This window comes from Kogia breviceps, chromosome X (assembly GCF_026419965.1).
Source record: "Kogia breviceps isolate mKogBre1 chromosome X, mKogBre1 haplotype 1, whole genome shotgun sequence".
In the NCBI taxonomy this organism is placed as follows: domain Eukaryota; kingdom Metazoa; phylum Chordata; class Mammalia; order Artiodactyla; family Physeteridae; genus Kogia; species Kogia breviceps.
The window spans coordinates 134,897,744-134,911,905 of record NC_081330.1 but is presented as its reverse complement, the minus strand read 5'-3'; the positions used below and the strand labels follow the sequence as shown (position 1 = coordinate 134,911,905).

General features: G+C 55.5%; 1 long non-coding RNA gene across 2 annotated transcripts in view; it reads right to left on the bottom strand.

Annotated features, from left to right (window-relative positions):
- Window positions 1–12,911, bottom strand: part of LOC136793414 (uncharacterized) — a 93,461-nt gene extending 80,550 nt beyond the window's left edge. For both annotated transcript variants that reach the window (XR_010838639.1, XR_010838640.1), the window contains exon 1: window positions 12,799–12,911. This is a non-coding gene — a long non-coding RNA (uncharacterized lncRNA). The remainder of the gene's footprint in view (window positions 1–12,798) is intronic.
- Window positions 12,912–14,162: the final 1,251 nt, after the last annotated feature.

Sequence of the window (14,162 nt, the reverse complement as noted above, 5' to 3'; positions counted from 1 at the left end):
GGCCTGACCACGAGAGCCCCGGAGGCTGCTGGGTACCTGCTCAGCTGAGCTCTATATTCTGGGCGGGGCCTGACCACGAGAGCCCTGGAGGCTGCTGGGTACCTGCTCAGCTGAGCTCTATATTCTGGGCGGGGCCTGACCACGAGAGTCCCATTGGCTGCTGGCTCTTTGCTCTGCTGAGTTCCATACCCTGGGAGGGGCCGGACCACGAGAGCCCCGGAGGCTGCTGGGTACCTGCTCAGCTTAGCTCCATACCGTGGGAGGAGCCTGACCACGAGAGCCCCGGGGGCTGCTGGGTACCTGCTCAGCTGAGCCCTGACGGCTACTCCTTTGTGGCTCTGAGTTGCTTCCAACAGCACTGCAGTCACCTGCATTAGTTTGCTGTGACTCATCTGACCCCACGCTGCCTTTCCTCTCCCTCCCTGCGATGATTCCAGTGACATTTGCAGCCTGGACCCCTCTCCCAGGCCAGACACCTCTGTCCAGCCACTGCATCCCCATCTCACCTTGGGGGCTAGCGGGCCCCTCAAAAGACTGGGATCCTGCAGCTCCCCACACCCACGAGCAGCCCCACCTTCCCAGGTTGCTGAGCCCAGGCAGCAGGTGTAACCGAGCAGGACCCTGTGGGGCCTTCCCAGGACAGACCCCTCCCCCACCTCCTCTGCGGTAGCTCCTCTCTGAGGTACCTGGATAACAGTGTCTGACGCATGCTTCCTCCACCACCACGTGGAAGAAATTAACTACTTGATCATAATGAACACGTAGCCCCGGAGCTTCTGGTGTCTTAAGAATTTATAACGTTAACCACCCCATACGTCACCATCAACCAGAGAACTGTGCACCAGCTGATCACATACCCTGCGAGCCCCCTCCTTCACTTGGCCTTTAAAATGGCTTTGCTGAAATCCGTCAGGGAGCTCGGGGTTTTAGAGCACAGGCCACCTGGCCTCCTTGTATTGGCACTTTGACAATTACGGCTGCACCTTCCTCCACCACACCCGGTGTCAGTAGACTGGCTCTGCTGCACTCGGGCGAGCGCACCCACGTTCGCTTCGGTAACACTGGGGCCTCCCAGGCTCCCACTCGCCTTGAGCCGCAGTGACTGTCAGCTCCTCCTCCACAGTCTTGTTGCAGCAAAAACAGAAATGAAGTTTCCCTGCCCCGAGAACAAGGGAAATAAGGGAACAGCGAACAGCCTAGAGAAGAAACGTGACCTGGCCTGAAAGAGCTCATCACTCCTTGTTTTCCTTTGTCACTCATCTGTAGTAAGTAGATTTGTACTTCACAAAGCTAACCCCACTCCCTGACACTATGGAATTTACCTTCGGCACCCATCGCCCCTAACTGTGTGAGTTCCAGCCCTTGCCTCTCACTCCCTAACCTTGTTACGTCACGCTCTTAGATTCTATATGCCCCTCATAAGAAATCATCCCCTAGTTTTTCATTTCAGAAACAAGGTCACCGGCGGATAAACAAGGGGGAAACGGATGCAATTACCAGACGGCCGGACCGCAATTACCGGGCAACCTGATGCCAGCTGTGACCGTTTTGTAATAAAGCAAAGGAAAGGAGGAACGCAAGACCTTCACTACTTTGATCCTTATCCTGTACCCCCGACTGCGGGAGACCCACATATCAAATTTTCCCTGATATTCAAAGAGGGGTGCCCAGTTCTTGAGGTCTATCCAGCTGTGTCTTCCCTGCTGCCTCGCAGAAAAATAAAGCCATCTGTCTCTTCCTCCAAAACCCCTGTCTCCGTATTTCTGTTCGGCCTCGGTGCACAGGGAAGCCGATACTTCGACAACAGCCCGTGGCCACTTCCCACACTAATTCCCCTCTACGCCCACAGCCCTGACTCAAGCCCGGTCTTCTGCCTGGTTCCTCCATCAGGCCTGGAAAAGCTCCCTGCCCCACGGTGCGTCTCACATCCCACCCCAACGTGGTCTTTCTGAAGCATAAACGAGACTGTGACTCTCTCCCACCTGTAATCCCCCAACCTTTCCCCACATTCGCTAGGGTATCTGCCGGGAGAGACATCGACCAGACACTGAGCACCTCAGCAGGCCAGGAGACACGGCAGGAAACGCCAGAACTGCTCACCTCCGGAGGGGGCTGGCACTGCCACTGCCTGATCAAAGAGAGCAGAGAAGCGTTCCCCAGCTGGGACACAAACTCTGCACGAGTGGCCTCTCTTTGAGCCATTACATCACCTCGTATGCACTCAGGGAAGAAAGGACCGAGGCACACTTGGTTCCTAAGGAGGATGCTATAGGCTCAGTCATGTCCCCCCAAATCCACAGGCTGAATCCCTAACCCCCAGGACCCCAGGATGTGTCTGTATTTGGAGATGGGATATTTAAAGTGATGATCAAAGTAAAAATGAGATCACTAGGGTGGATCCTAATCCAATAGGATTGATGTCCTCCAAGAACCGATTAGGACCCAGATAGGCACAGGGGGAGACCATGTGAGGACCTGGGGAGAAGACGGCTGTCTAAGCACCAAGGAGAGAGGCCTCAGGAGAAGCCAGCGTGCAGACACCTTGATCTCCGACGGCATCCAGCACTGGGAGATAAGCGTGTTATTCAAGCTGCCCAGTGTGTGCTATTGGTTACGGCGGTCCCGAGCAGACTCACAGGGTAACTCAGGGCTCAGACTGGACAGAGCCCGCTCTCCATCCCCATGTACGTGAGTTACAGGAGCCCCAGGCACTGAGGAGGGGGTCCCCGAGGAGGCACAAGACACAAGATGCTAGGCATTAACACGACTGCACTCACGTTAAACGTGCATGAAGTCCATTCACGTGACATGCTTTTCTCCTGTATGTACTTCAGTCTCAACTGCAGATCTTTGGCTACACCACCTCCACTGCGAGCATTAGCTTCACCTGCTGTGGACCATCTCCTATAGGATTTCCAGAACCACAGAGCATCCAAGCTTCACAGGACACAGAATCTGTGCACTAGTGTCTGGGCGACCCTCACAGCAGAGCCGCACAGCTGCCCATCGGAACCCATTTCCCTTTTTCTTCTGCACAGCTACCCTGCACCTCCCAGCCTTCCCACCCCTTACAGCTGGGGTGCAGTGTCTTGTGTTACCAAGGGGAAGGGGTGGAGGTGGTGAGGGCCTTGGCCAGCCTGCGTCCTAGCACAGAGGGCACGATGCCCCCGTGGTCACCCCACCCTGCTGCTTGGAGCCTTCACCTGGAAGCAGGGAGGAGAAACAGGGGGGACGGAACCTGGCACCTGACACCCACCTGCCCTGGACTCCCACAGGAAGGGGACAGAGACACCTTGAGCTTCAGCGCAGTTTGGGGAGACACTCTGTTCCGGCAACAAACTTCTGCCTTAAAAGCCAAGGTGCTTTACAAACCCCTCCCCAGCTGTCACAGGAAGTCAGGCTTAATCTCATCACACTTTTCTCAAACCCCAGCTCACGCCGAGACCACCTCGCAGGTGACGGTGCTTCAGAGAAGCCCCTTTAGAAGATCCCTGGATTTCAGCTCTCCCAGCCCTGCCTTCAGTGGAAGCGAGAAGTTTCCTGGACAAACCTGCTCAGTTTCCTTAACAACCAAGCTTCGCAATCTCCCAAACTCTTCTCCTTCAATCATTCCTATGCTGGGCGTGATGAGCCTAAAGTGACAGTGCTGTCATCACGTGCCAGAGTGACTCCTGCAAGCCCATAGTTACTGGTTACATGACGCTACGGATGATGAAATCCCAGAAGAGCCAGCTTTGCAATATCACCATTTCTCGACTCGGCACTGGGTCCCTTTCCACGGACCCCGTGGTGGAAGAGCTCACCTACTGCAGCCAGGACTTCATCCTTTCCAGGTGATTCCAGGGTCCTCATTCTCCCCAGACCCCCACCCACATGGCTGCTGGCTGCTGTCTGTGCCAGTCTATATGGGACCTCGGTAATCTCCTACAATGAGGGTTATTTTATACACAGGTAATGGGTTGAATGCTGGCCCCAAAAGATGTGCCCCCCAGAACACAGGAACAGGACCATATCTGGGAAAACGGTCTTCGTATATGTAGTTAAGGATCTCGAGGTGAGGTCATCGTGGTGAGGGTGGCCCTCAATCCAATTGAGAGTGTCCTTCTGAGACAAAAGAGGAGAGACACTGACACAGAGGAGAAGCCACCTGAAGATAGAGGCAGAGACGGGAGGGCTGCAGCCGCAAGCCCAGGGACGCCTGGAGCTCCCCAAAGCTGGAAAAGGAAGGAAGAGCCCTATCCTGGAGCCTCTGGAGGGACGTCCAACCTGCAACACCTTGATGTCAGATGTCTGGTCTCCAGGACTGGGGGGGGGGGATGAATTCCTGTTGTTTTAAACCACCCAGCTTGTGGTCATTTGTTACAGAAGCCACAGAAGAGTCACACGGACCCTGCTCTGTAGGACCCTGGAAGTGCGGGACTCGTTAAAGACCGACAGAGGCTGGATTGCAGAACCATTAGAGTCAGGAGTGGGCCCCAGAAATTTTAAAGCACTGGCTGGACACCAGAACGTTGAGGGGTCAGTCGGAAGCCCATCCCCAAGGGTGCCGGGTGCACACGGCCTCCCCAGGTTTTTACGCCTGTACAAGTCGGGAATAAATATTTCCATCCCGATTCAGGACCTCTGATATCGCCGTTCACGCTGCTAATTAAGAACCCACTAGTTACACAGAGGAAAACCCTATCAGGACACCTGCTCCACTGGTAAACAATTCGGAAGTTGGTCAGAGGTGGGGAATCGTCTCCCACGCAGCCAGCAGCCCCCCCGCAAGGCGCGTCCTCATTGCAAAGCTGGCGGCCCGAGCCGAGGCGGCCCTGAGTAAACGGGAGCTGACCCCCAGGCCAGCTGCTGCTGAACTGTTCCCACCCTTCCCAGGTAAAACACCTAAATGTGTGCAAAGACTTCAACACCTAGAGGAAAGGCCGTGGAGCCACACCAGCCACAGCACGCAGGCCGACTTGGGGCCTGCAGGTCAGCCAGGAAGGTCCTGGCCCCCGGAGCGCTTCTGGAAGCTTTCCATTTCCCTGCCTGACGTACCCCTCCCGTCCCGGCCCCCATTGCTTTTTTCCTTCCTCACCTCTGCCCGGGGAGAAATTCCAGCGGCAGGTATGGGTGACACATCCTCTTCTTTAGCAGGTGGCAGCCCGGCAACTCCTGCAGAATGTCCAGCAGAGCCCCACTCGCACCGGGCCACGCACAGAGCCGTGGGCCCTACTCCCTCCCGCCAACCCAGCCCCGAGACTGCTGACGGGGCAGAGAATATGGCGTCAGGCACAGCTGCAGGCGCTCTTGCTGCCTGGAGCGGGGTTTATTTTGACCTCAGCCCAGGCACACCTGGGCAGGGCTGGCCGGCCGGGTCACGCTGCCCAGGCCAGGCAATCCTCGCCCCTCAGGGGCTCAAAGTTGCAGAAAATAGGTCTGGCTGCACCGCCCGGGTCCAAGGAACAGGTGTAGGTCTTGAGGGTCAAGATAGACAAGGGGCTGCAGCTCCGGCTTCTTTTCTAATCGTTGTGTGGTCCATGAGTGGGAGACAGATTCAAGAAGACCCTCTCCTAATGAGAGGAACCCAGGAGTCAGGGAGAGGAGGGCTGGTGGGTGAAAACAGAGGCCTGGTGCCCCGGCTGCGGTGGAAGCCTCTGCAAGACCCGGTGGAAGGAGGCCGCACAGAGTGAAGCCCAGGGTCACAGACCTGTCCCGGAGCTGCTGTTAGTTCAGGTCCTGCTCTGAGGTGGTTTCTGTCAGCTCTGACCAAAGGGTGAGCTGGGGTGCTCTGAAATGAGGGCTACGTGCACAGTTCCTGTGTGCCCAGCCTTGCCGGTGTACCTGTCCAGTTGACCTCCATAGCCTGGGCGGGGCCTGACCATGAGAGCCCCGTTGGCTGCTGGGTCTTTGCTCAGCTGAGCTCTATATTGTGGGCGGGGCCTGACCACGACAGCCCCGGGGGCTGCTGGGAACCTGCTCAGTTGAGCTCCATACCCTGGGAGGGGCCTGACCACGAGAGCCCCGGGTGCGGGGTGAGGGCCGTGTGTATGAGTGTCTTCTCTGTGTAGCCGGCACAGACTTGCTTAGAAACTTCCCTGTGGGCAGTACTAGGATGAAATGGAGACCAGGAGATGCCATGGATTCCCTGACTCCCTGTGCATCCCGAGTGATGAGGTGAGTAGGCGGGTGCTGGCCACTGGGCTGTGTAAGGGAGGCCCCATGGGTACCTCTTGTGTCTTCCACCTGACACCACGGAGGCCTCCCCAGGACAGAGCAGACAGCCTGCATGGGGCAGGTGGGAGCTCCTGGTGACCCTGCACGGGACATGGGAGGGACAGAGCAGGCAGGAGGGGGAGGGAGCCCAGGCAGAGCCTTGGAGCCGAGGGGCCATTTCTGGGTCTGAGCTGGGAGTGGACGTGCAGGTGGTGAGTGTGATCCGGGAAAGCTGCCCTGGTGACGTGAGGCTGAACGTGCTTCAGTGACAAGCCTTCCGGGTGCTCCCAGAACAGGACAGTGAGACGGATCGTGTTAGAAGAAGGTGAGTGAGTCCCCCCAGGAGGAGGCGGTGTCAGCTGGCCCCGGGAGGGGGTGAAGGGAACAGGCGTGGAACCTGCGGGGAGTGGGCAGTCCCCCTGGGCGGGCGGCGGGTGCAGACCCCACTCCGTGGTCCCACGGCTGTGCTTCCGGCTGGATTACTTGGCTTCTCGGAGCCTCAGCTTCCTGGTCTGCTCGTGGGGTGATGGTAGCACGGACTGACTAGTAATTGGCTCAGAACAGGGTAGGAAGGGGTCTAGTGGAAATTCCACAGAACACCGTCAGCATGGGACTCGCAGGCCCTGCTTCCCACAGGTCTGTCTTCAGGAGGAATGGGAGCCCTCTACGCTGATGGTGGGAAAGTAAGTTGCCAACTGCCACTCTAGAGAAGTGGACTGTGTTTCCTGAACAATCTATAAAGCAGATGCATAGAGCATACGGAACTTCCGCTCATCCGCATACGTCTTCGGAAAAACAAAAAGCCGCCGGAAACAAGCACCACCATGGTTAGGGCCGCTCTCTTTACAATAGCCTCGAGTTGGTACAACCTAAATGTCCTTGGAGGGGAAACATGGATAAAGCAGATGTTGTACTTGTATACAATGAAATATTACTCAGCCATGAAATCAATGAAATAAGGCCAGTTGAAGCAACTCGGGTGGACTGAGGTACGATCATTCTAAGTGAAATAAGTCAGACAGAAAAAGAGACTTAGCGTCTCACTTATAGGTGGAATCGACAAAGGGTTACACATGAACTAAATTACAAAACAGAAACAGAGTCACACATTGAGGGCTTCCCTCTTGGCACAGTTGCTAAGAAACCGCCAGCCAATTCAGGGGACTCCTGTTCGAGCCCTGATCTGGGAAGATCCCACATGCCGTGGAGTAACTAAGCCAGTGCACAACAAATACTGAGCCTGCGCCGAACAGCTCGCGAGCCACAAATCCTGAGCCCGCGTGCCACAACTGTGGAAGCCGGCACGCCTAAAGCCCGTGCTCCGCAACCAGAAAAGCTACTGCAATAAGAAGCGCGTGCACCGAACCGAAGACCCAATGCAGCCAAAAAATTAATCAATCAATTAATTAATTTTTAAAAAGACAAGTTGCCAGCTGCCTTACTGTCTGGTCAGGGACCTATTTCTTGTTCTTGTGAGTTTTCTGGCTCTGCAATGAAATGATGTAGTGGACGTAAGATCTTCTGTTGTTACATTTATTAGATCACTAATCCCATGTTTGAGGTCTCTAGCCTCATGACCTCATCACCTCCCCAAAGCCCCATCTCTTAGTACCATCCACATGGGACCTGGGCTTCCAAATTTGAAAATTAGAGGAAAAATATGTTTACACCATAACAGGGACCACAGAGTTAGATGATTTTTCCTGTCATGTTAAAGGTTTTGCACATATATATTTATTATACAATCCTCAAACCCTTGTTATTTTTAAGATTCTTTTCCCATATAGGCCAGTACAGAGCACTGAGTAGAGTTCCCTGTGCTATACAGTAGGTCCATATCATTAGTGATCTGTTTTATATATACTACTGTGTAAATGTCACTCCCATTCTCCCAACGTATCCCTCCCCCACTAATCCCCTGGTAACCACAAGTTTCTTTTCTTTGATGTGCTAAGTGATATCTGGAGAGTGGGAGGGGTTTAATAAATACGTGTACCCTAAAGCGTACCCTAACTCTAATCCTTACCCTAACACGAAACCTAACCCATACCCGTACCCTCACCCATACCTTAATCCATACCCTAACGCTATCCATAGCCATACCCTAACCTTTACCCTACACCATACCCTAACCCTAACCCATACCCTAACGTGTACCCTAACCAGTACCCTAACCCTATCCCTAACCCTAACCCGTAAACTAACGCTAACCCTAACACGTAGCCATAATCTAAACTGTACCATAACCCTAACCCATGACCTAACCCTAACCCTAACCCGTATCCTAATCCTAACCCGTACCCTGACCCTAACCCATAGCCATAACCTAACGTTTACCCTAACCCTAACCTGTACTCGTACCCGGACCTTAACCCTAACCCGTACCAGAGCCCTAACCCGTACCCTAACCCTAAGCCATAGCCATACCCAAACCTGTACCCTAATCCTAACCTGTAGCCTAACCCTAATCCGTACCCTATCCTATAACCTAAACCCTAATACTTAACCCTCACATAATTTACTTTTTTTTGTATTTTAAAATATATTTTTCTACGGTTACAACAAATTTGCAGAACAACAAAATAAAACAGAAAGTAACTTGAGTGTCCCTAAAAAAGCTAGCTAAGTCTGAAATATTTTGTGCTTCTGTTCTATGGACTGTTATGTAGCCTATAAAAAGTGTGACAGCTAAATACGTTTTTCTAGAGTGAAAAGCATGATGTTCCAGATATAAAGAACACCTGGATAAAATGAGAAATCTTAACATTATGCTGGTCTTTTCAGGGCGTGGGAAAGGATGGCAAGTGGTAAAATATTATCTTTTCCTTTGATCGTTTTCAATTTCACTTGTCACAAAGAACTTGAATTATAATTGTACTTTAAGAGTAACAATGGAAATTTAAAAGATAAAAATGTATATTGTGTATTTAATTACATTTTATAGAAATATTAATCCTGAATCATAATTCTGTTAGTATACCAGTATAGAGATTATTGCTTAATATTTAGGTGAGAACCATTTCCTTCTGTTTTTGAGAAGAATTCTGTAAACTCATATCCAGTAATGGCACTCTTCCCCAAATCAAAGGTTTAACAAGGGAGATGCAAGCAGCAGAATCATGGAAACACAAAGCAATACAACAGCAACAAAAAATTTCTAACTTCAATAACAGTTCAATTTAGAAGAGTGCTTAGATCTTCAAAACAGAAGCATTCCTCCTTGACTTTCTAACCAGTCAAAATCTGTGTATTCTACAGAAAATCTGTGATGCTATTCCCATAAAATTAACCTTTAGAACTTCTGCCTCCATTAGGCTTCCTAAGCACTAGTGTTTTACTGTACAGGTTAAAAACAAAAACCTAACGTGATTTATTTATAATGCGTATGTTCCTTGTCTTATCCTAGTGTCTAACGTCTTCGCCATGGCTGGATCCCAAATAATATTCCTTTACATGCTAAGTGATATGTGGAGAGTGGAAGAGGTTTAACAAATACCCTAAACCTAAAGTGTACCCTAACCCTAACCTGTACCCTAACCCGAACCCTAACCCATACCTGTACCCTAACCCGTAACCTAAACCTAACCCTTACCCTAACCCGTACCCTAGCCCATAGCCATACCCTAAACTGTACCCTAAACCTAACCGAACCCTAACTCTAAACCCTAACCCTAATCCTAACCGCTAACCTCTAGCCCTATACCTGACCCTGACCCCAAACCCTAACCCCTAGCTCTATCCCTGACCCTGAACCCTAAACCCTAGCCCTATCCCTGACCCTGACCCTAACCCGTGACCCCTAACCCCTAGTCCTATCCCTGACCCTGACCCTAACCCTAATTCCTAACCCCTATCTCTGACCCTGACCCTAACCCTAACCCCTAGCACTGACCCTGACCCTAATCCTAATTCCTAACCCCTAGCCCTGACCCTGATCCTAACCCTAACCCCTAGCCCTGACCCTGACCCTAATCCTAACCCCTAGCCCTATCCGTGACCCTGACCCTAACCCTAATCTGTAACCCCTAACCCCTAGCTCTATCCCTGGCCCTGATGCTAACACCTAACCCCTAGCTCTATCCCTGACCCTGACGCTAACACCTAAACCCTAGCCGTATTCCTGACCCTGACCCTAACCCTAATCTGTAACCCCTAAGCCCTAGCTCTATCCCTGGCCCTGACATTAACCCTAATTCCTAACACCCATCCCTGACCCTGACCCTGACCCTAACCCTAACCCCTAACCTCTAGCCCTGACCCTGACCGTAACCCTAACCCCTAACCCCCAGCCCTATCCCTGACCGTGACCCTGACCCTAACCTAGCCCTGTGCCTGATGATCCCCACACAGGGGGGGCCGCTCACCTTGTCATTCGTGCTCGCATATCGACCTGTTTTCATCTGCTCTGACCTGGGCTCATGTCCAGAGGACATGTTCCTGAGGAGGGCAGCCTAATCCATGCACAAGCACAGTCTGTGTCTCCGGACACGAACAGGCAGGACAGCTCTCACAGCAGAGGGACGGGGGAGTCAGGAGGCAGCGTTCTCCCCGCCCCGGCGCAGCGCGGGGGAAGCACGTGCACAGGCACACACACAGCTCTACACGGGATGCCACCCTCTCAGAACCCTCCCCTGCCTCCGACCGGGGAGGCACAGGCTGTCGTAGAGCAAGTGGGGTTCTCCGCCCCGCCACAGCGCCAGCACACACCTCACGGGAAGGCGGCGGGCTCTGCCCCCAGGACGTGGCAGTCGCACCAGTGGCTGCTGCAGACTTTGGAAGGGCAGCAGCCGGGGGCTCCAGCGCTCCGAGGCTCCCTCTCAGGTCCCTGGAGACCTGCTCAGCAGGGGCACATTGTCCCTCAGCCTCATCTCCCGTCAGGCCAGCAGAAGCGCTTCGAGACATGGCAGGACTGGGCTGCACCTGGGGCGTTTGTGGCACGGGGAAGCAAACGCCCCACCTGAGCAGGTGCGGTGGGGACTGGAAAAGGTCTGCGCTGCCTCACGCTCACCTGTCTGCCACAGGAGGGGGCTCCCCTGAAGTCTGACTGAGGCCCTCTCGGTGCTGCCCAGCCAGCCACTATTGCACACAAGTCCTGGCAAAAAGAGGTATCCGTGGCATTCCCCTGGCAACCTCAGTCCCTCCAGCACAGTAGGGAGGACCACAAGGAGGTACTTGCCCCCAGAGTGGGACAGGCGCGCCCCCTGACCACCCAGGTGCCCAAGAACGCTGCTCACGGGACACACCACCACAGCGGTGACACAAGGGCTTTGCTGGGAAAAGGGGACAGCACTGCTTAGTTTTCAGCTCCCGAGGGACAAGCTGTACAACTCCAGAGGCGCCACAGAGAGTACGTGACACATGCTCGCTCACCAAGGAGGCACGCAGCAGGGCGGTGGGACGGCTCTCCCCAGGGCACGGAGGGCCACTTGCGAGACACGCCAGGAAGGTGACAAAAGTGTCTGTTGCATCAGAGGACCACAGCCACACTGATGCCCTGAAGCAAAGGACAAGAGACTAAGGTCGGGATAGAGTCGCCGCTCCTGAGTTCCACACACCACCAACAGGCGGGGCGGGGGGAGAGGCAAGGGCCCCACGGGCAAGACAAGAGCGGCCCCATTTGCTTTCAATTTCCAGCCCTCATCTTGTTCAACTCAGCCCCAGCCCTGGAGAGCACGACATAACCACCAATCCATGGGCACGGAATCCCCAAAGGGGAGACCCAGGGAGACCGTCACCAGCAGAGCCTGCTTCAGCCTCACCAGCCGCCTCTTCTCACGTGACAGGGCTCAACAATGCTGGGAATATTACATCTCACGCTGACATGACACCTGTGAGATGAGGTTATCACAGCCACCACAGAGGACAGGACCCACACTGCATGGCCTCACTGCCCTCGGGTTGCCTGGGGCCAGAGGTGGAGTATGATGTAGGATTGGGTCAGCTGGACACACACCTACGAGCCGATGCACACGGCCAGACAGGCAGCTCAGGAAGCAAGGGGAGAGCAAGGTGCAAAGTCGTGGTCAAAGCCAGAGCACTATGCACGTCCAGAAAGACCAATGCCCCTGGCAACACGCACTGAAGAAAACCACACCTCTCGAGCAGCACAAAAACGCCCACATACGGTGAAAACCTTACCACACCCAGCGATGGGGGCTGGCTACTCACCAATTGCAGGGGGCCCCCGGCACCTCAGTCCAGCCACTGGTCCCCAGCACTACCCCGTCACTGCCAGCCCCAGAGCTCTCACGGCCATCTCAAAGTAGCGTGGCAGCAAAGGGGGCTGGGGGGGGGGCGGCAGGAATGAGGGAGAGAGCGGGCGGGGTACGCCCTCTCCAGTTCGCACAAGTTGGCAGGTACCCGTTCGTCCACGTCTCTGCATGGGGACTTGGGGAAATTCTGCTCACGCATCTCTGACGACGGGGCCCCAAGAGTGACAACACCCAGCCCCGCGCCACCCTACCCAGGTATCTCTCATGGCCCGGGGCCGTCGCCCCCTCCTGAGTGCGACTCCGAAAAAACTACCAGAAGGAACCCAGCCACCGGGACTCAAGCGTGCCCGCCGCTGAGTCCATGCCACACCGCAGGGGCCTCGGCACATACCGGCCAGTCTTCTGCTCAGGAGCGGGACGGGTAGAGGGAGTGCGGAAGTTAATAGGGCTGACGAAGGACACCCGCGCCACAGGCGTCTGGGCGCGGGACACGCTCCCTGTCCTCCCCACAGCGCCCGGCCACCGTAAGCCGGCTGCGCGCAGCGAAACGGGCGCCGGTGACTACTGGGACGTCGCGCAGGCGGCTACGCATGCGGGCGGAAGCGCGGCGCGGACCACGTCCCTGCACGCGCCGCACGCGCCCGCACGCCCAGCCTGAGGCGAGAGCGGGACACGCCCACACGCCCCCGCGTGACCAGGACCGTCGCCGCCAGCTGCGCGGACTCCCGGAGCTCCGGGAGCTTCACGCTCCGCCGAGGCCGCGCCCATCCGTCGCGAAGGCCGCCAGAGCCCCAGAGGCAAGAGACGATATAAAAGAGGCCGCCAGGTGGCGCCAGACGACGGGCGCGAACGGAAGCGGGGCGGATCCCGAGCGCCGGGAGCGAGGACGCAGCGCTGCCGCCCCAAAGCAGGAGCTTGTCCCGGGGCGCGGGGAGGCCGTCCGCGCCGGCCCCGAGGCACCCTCGCGGCACTGAGCTCCCGGCTTCGCACGGCACAGCACTGCTCGACCGAGCCCCGCAGCGGACAGGGGGCGCGGAGAGGAGCCTGGGAACATATTGGCCGGCGTCTGCCGCCACGGAGACACACTAGCCACGCGATTTCCAGGTGGTGAACATTCCACGGAGACGCCGGCGGGGCCTGGCGGCCAGCAAGGGCTGCCCCGAGGGCAAGAGCCAGGAATGGAGCTGAGCCCCTGACGGCCACTCCTTTGTGGCTCTGAGTTGCTTCCAACAGCACCGCAGTCACCTGCATTATTCTGCTGTGACCATCGGCCCCCACGTTGCCTTTCCTCTCCCTCCCTGCGATGATTCCACTGACATTTCCAGCCCGGACCCATCTCCCAGGCCAGACAGCTCCGTGCAGTCACTGCACACCCATCTCACCTTGGGGGCTAGCGGGCCCCTCAAAAGACTGGGATCCTGCAGCTCCCCACACCCACGAGCAGCCCCACCTTCCCAGGTTGCTGAGCCCAGGCAGCAGGTGTAACCGAGCAGGGCCCCGTGGGGCCTTCCCAGGACAGACCCCTCCCCCACCTCCTCTGCTGTAGCTCCTCTCTGAAGTACCTGGATAACAGTGCCTGACGCATGCTTCCGCCACCACCAAGTGGAAGAGATTAACTACTTCACGATCATGAACAGGTAGCCCCGGAGCTTCTGGTGCCTAAGAATTTATAACGGTAACCGCCCCATACCTCACCATCAACTAGAGAACCCTGCACCAGCTGATCACATACACTGCGACCCCCCTCCTTCACTT